General features: G+C 41.9%; 1 pseudogene; it reads left to right on the top strand.

The window, feature by feature from the left end:
• Positions 1–287: 287 nt before the first annotated feature.
• LOC116082630 lies at positions 288–801 on the top strand (annotated as a pseudogene).
• The last annotated feature ends 4,073 nt before the right edge of the window (positions 802–4,874 follow it).

The following is a 4,874-nucleotide window of genomic DNA, read 5'->3' as shown; positions in this document are numbered from 1 at the left end:
CAGAGAGCAGTGTGTGCAGCCAAGGTCAGAGAGCAGTGTGTGCAGCCAAGGTCAGAGAGCAGTGTGTGTAGCTAAGAGAAACTCTTATCTATGTTTAGTCTGTGGAGGAAATTTCTCAAGAAGAGCTTTGTTTGCTGGAGTGCCTATAAGCTGGAGCTGCAGAAATAAACTTTGAGTCTTGACCAGGATCAGATTTGACCCCATTCCTTGTGACTGTGTCTTTTCACCCCCACCCCGCATTCATGTTTCAAGATGACTTGTACCTATAGACAGGGTTAGTTCAAAAGATGACTTGGAGTGATTTCATCCAGCAAATAATCTTCATTTCTCTTATTGGACTTGGAATCTTAGGAAACATCCTTATATTTGTGAGACATGTGTGTACATTTATCATGGGTTCTGAGAAAAAAAAAACCTATAGACCTTATTTGTACTTCAAGGGTCAGATACATAGCCACAGAACTTCAGGTCAAAAATGTTCTGGGTGATATGGGCTGTAAAACTGTGGTTTATCTGAGAAGAGTGGCCTGGGGCCTTTCCAGCTCCACCCCTGTCTCCTCAGCATGGTCCAGCTGTCACCATCAGTCCCAGAATCTCCTTGTGGAGAAAGTTCAGAGTACAGACAGTCTGGCAAATTCTTCCCTGTCTCCTCCTCCTTTGGATCTTTAATGTTCTCATAAGCTCCAATTTGCTTCATCATATCACAGTGGGCAGCAGTTTGAATAGACCTAGAGCTGGTGTGCATGACTATATTGTATGTTGCCATCTAGGTATATAATTAAGGGGCGTTTCCTCTCATGACCCTTCATGTTGTTGAGACAGAAAACAGCCAACATTTCCCTCAGCACAATCCCTAGTGCCAAGTTTAGCAGCAACACTCCCTCCCTCCCCCCTTCCCCTTCCCCCCTCCCCTCACCACCACCCCCTGACCCCATGCACAGCCAACACTCCCTCTGGTGCAGTTGTCTCCTGTCCTAAGAGAAAGCAGAAAATTAATGTCCTTGAGATGATAAGACCCACACCCTAAAGATCTGGGAAAGAGATGACAAGCATTCCCAGTCAAAAGAGAGAGAGAGAGAGAGAGAGAGAGAGAGAGAGAGAGAGAGAGAGAGAGAGAGAGAGAGATGTGGCCAGCTTGCAACCATAGGAAAGAATATACTGTTCAGTGATAATGGAATGAGTTATTCCTTCCCAGATCAAAAAGGTCCCTCTCTAGATGTATGGTCCCTCCTTGCCCTCTGAGCAAATGTTATTAATTTGAAGGATAATATATTCCTTTACCCCTTACCCAATCATGTAATGCCAAGGCTCAAAAGCCCCAGCTTGTGCATTTCCCCTACATAATCCCCAAGCCCCTAGACCCAGAGGTCACATTCCTAACCTGCTGAGCAAGGAGGGTCACATCCTGGGTTCGAACTCGAATAAACAGACTCTCGTGTGCTTGCATTGACATTGGGATCCCTGGTGGTCTCCTGGGGTTCTCACAAACTGGACATAACAATGGTATCTTTCAGAGTCTCAGGCCAGAGGAGTGGGTCCATGGCTCTCCATCTGCATAAACATCACAAGCATGTCTTCTACCTTCATAGCTTCAGGTTTGCAAATAGTGCCAGTCCAGAAATCTGAGCTACATTTCATTTTCTCCTACAACGTTAGTTGTGTCTTGACTCGACTCCATAATGCTAAATATTAAAATATTTCTAATAATTGGCTATGCTATTCTCATCCCCTTTGTCCTTCTAATAAAGGATTTCCACTTGGTTGGCTGCTGGCACTACAGTCAAGGAAACCACTTTCTGTACTAACCCCTCCAGTAACTAAAGGTTTATCACTCACTTAGACTTTACCCAGAAAAAGTCTTTTTTCCAGCATAATTGCTACTATTTTCTGAGAGTTAAAAGGCTGTACAGAATGCTTGGGAAAAATCATAGCAAAACAAAGATCACCAGAAAACAACACTCAAGAACATAGACACAATAATTACAAATTACATATGAGTAAATAGGAACCCGTGATCAACAGTGACAGTCTAGCATGCTCCAACATGTCTCATTACTGAAGTGGATTATAGTTGAATAAATCCAGTGATATGATTAATCTCCCAAATACAGGAACACATTTATTTCACTAGAGTCATAAATGCACTCAACATTTTTCAATAGCCAGCCATTAAGAAAATAAAACAGTTTGGAAATTCAAATGAGGATTTTCACAGCTTGATATGATGTAACTACAGAGAACCTATAGGAGTTTCATATGTCCAGGAGTGTTTGTAGCTGTCTATGGAGACATCTTGCAAATGTTTGATCTGTGGTGTGTGATCATTATTTTTTTATTTTTAAAGATTTATTTTTACTTTATATGTATGAGTGTTCTACCTTCATGTACTGTGTGGACCTGATACTCAAGGAGGGCATATTCTATCCTGACATATGAAACTGCTCTAAATATAGAAATAGATTCAGATGTTTACAATGACCATTTCTTTCTATTCCAATATGAATAAGAGTAAGAGAATAAATGGTTCACTATCTTTAGTTAATATAACTGTGATTATTGTGTGTAAAAATAAAACCACAAGGAAAAATAAACACATCATGTTCAGATTTGGCTGATCTAAAGACAGCTAAACATGATTATATGTTGACTATAAAAGAAATGAAATATTTTTTACTAAATACTTAAAAACTAGGGACTGGAGAGATGGCTCCATGAACCACTGCTGCTCTTCCATAGAACAGGAATCTGAGTCTCCTCACACACATTGCAAGTTGCAACTATGTGTACCTCCAATCTCTGAAAATCTAGTATCTCCTTCTGCCCTTGGGTATCAGGTCCACACAGTACATGAAGGTAGAACACTCATACATAAAAAGTAAAATTAAATCTTTAAAAATAAAAAAAAAATAATGATCACACACCACAGATCAAACACTTGCAAGATGTCTCCATAGACAGCTACAAACACTCCTGGATTTGTATTGATGGATTGAGGGAAGGCCTTTTTGTAGAAAGGAGATCTCAGCATGCTTAAGGCACTCCCCCTCCTACAAATGACACTGAAGTCCCAGATGATGGAGAGGACAATAACAAGGATCTGCGTAGTCAATGCAGAGCATGTTCCTAGTGGTGAAGAAGGCTTGAGTGACTTTAATAGCAATGAGTTCTGAGGTCCTCCTGACCTTTACCCGCCCCAGCAGGGAAGGACCCTTGTTGGTGCTAGGTATGTCACAAAAGCCACTTGCGTGGTGGAGACCCATGGAGGTGGGGACTAGACACAGGCACATGTGGAGAAAAAAAGGCCCTGCAGTCCATTTCAGTTAGCCCTGGTGTCCAGGGAAACAAACCTTTGCTGCCACACTGGTGACCATGTGACAATGCTTGAGAGTGAAAAAGCAGAGAGCCATGTATAAGCACAGGCTGTGTACAGTCCAAGCAGCTCTGGGGTTGTGAGAGACTGGCTCTTTTTGGTCTCTGGCCCAGATACAGGCACTTGCAGCCAGAGCTGGGCTCCAAGGCTAAAGGGTAAATCTAAAGGGTGCTACAGTAGGTCCTCAGGCATGGACCTACTTCAGCCACACAGCCTGCTCTGGAAACTGAGATGCACATGACTGTAATGGCTCCCAACTGAGAACATGGCTACTTTGGGATAAAAGTCCCTGAAGTCCTTCATTAGTGGCACAACCTTGTCAGGAAAAATGTGCAACCGTGTCACCCTGTCTAGGGCCCCAGTTGGAATGAGTGCTAATTACATCATTGTCAAGAGGTGCTGTGTAGTGGGCACTGTGGACATGATGACTCTACAGAAAGCCTCTGCCTTTCTTTCAGTTTCTTATGGGCCCCACACATCTCCTGATCTCTTAGGGATTCTGATTTATCCCACGGCATCCCATAACACCTGGGAAGACTTCCTTCTCTTCTTGATCATCTGCAGCTCATTCAGATCTATTCCATGTTCTCTCAGAGGCTGTGAGGTCACTCCACAGGTAGACAGCTCTCTCCTGAACCCTTCTTGACAGCACTCTAAGGTTGCTCCAGTGCAGTCAGGCTGCATCCAGTGAATGTATTTGATTTGTTCCGATCATAAGCTCACCCCTGGAGTCTTTAATTCAATGTTATCAGCTGCACCAAGAGTGAAGCACCGTGCAGGTGGGTTTGGTGTTAAGCTATAAGATAACCCTCTGGACCTTTGTAAGCAGTAAAATTAACAGAATAGCTTGACTTTTAAAGGGAGACCTCTGGAGTATAAAAATATGTGGATCAAGGAACTAGTAACTAGAGACAGGACATAAAACAGGTCTTTACTATATTCATTATAAAAGAAAAATCACATAGTAACAAAATAAAAGGCACTGCAGAAGAAGAAAGGTCTCTGGCTCTGAAAGATGTTGACGTAGTTAAGATGGGATTGTTTTGGTTTGTATTAATTTTTGTTTTGCTTTTGAAGTGTTCTAGGATTTTCTTGGGGTGGGGTTTAATCAGGGTCTTGTTATATGATCATGGCTGACCTGAAACTCATTATGTAGTCCAGGCTGGTAGTGAGGTCACAGTAATCCTTCTGCCTCACCCTTCAAGTTCTGGAGATTACAGATGTGAACCAACTTTTTTTATTTATTTATGTATTAATTATTTATATGTATGAGTTCTCTGTCTGCACGTACACTTACATGCCAGAAGATGGCATCAGATCTGTTTAGAGATGGTCCTGAGCTACCATTCTTGACGCAATTATTTTTAATTATTGTATACTAGGTATGCAAGTTGGAGAGAGGCTAAGGAAGATGCAGGTTTGAGGAATCGACTGGCAGAAATGTTAACAAAATAAACAGAAAATGAATAGAGCTATTAGGGCTAGTGAATTTTTCAATTCATTT

Source organism: Mastomys coucha, unplaced genomic scaffold (genome assembly GCF_008632895.1).
Source record: "Mastomys coucha isolate ucsf_1 unplaced genomic scaffold, UCSF_Mcou_1 pScaffold7, whole genome shotgun sequence".
NCBI lineage: Eukaryota > Metazoa > Chordata > Mammalia > Rodentia > Muridae > Mastomys > Mastomys coucha.
This window is presented reverse-complemented; position numbering and strand designations above follow the sequence as displayed.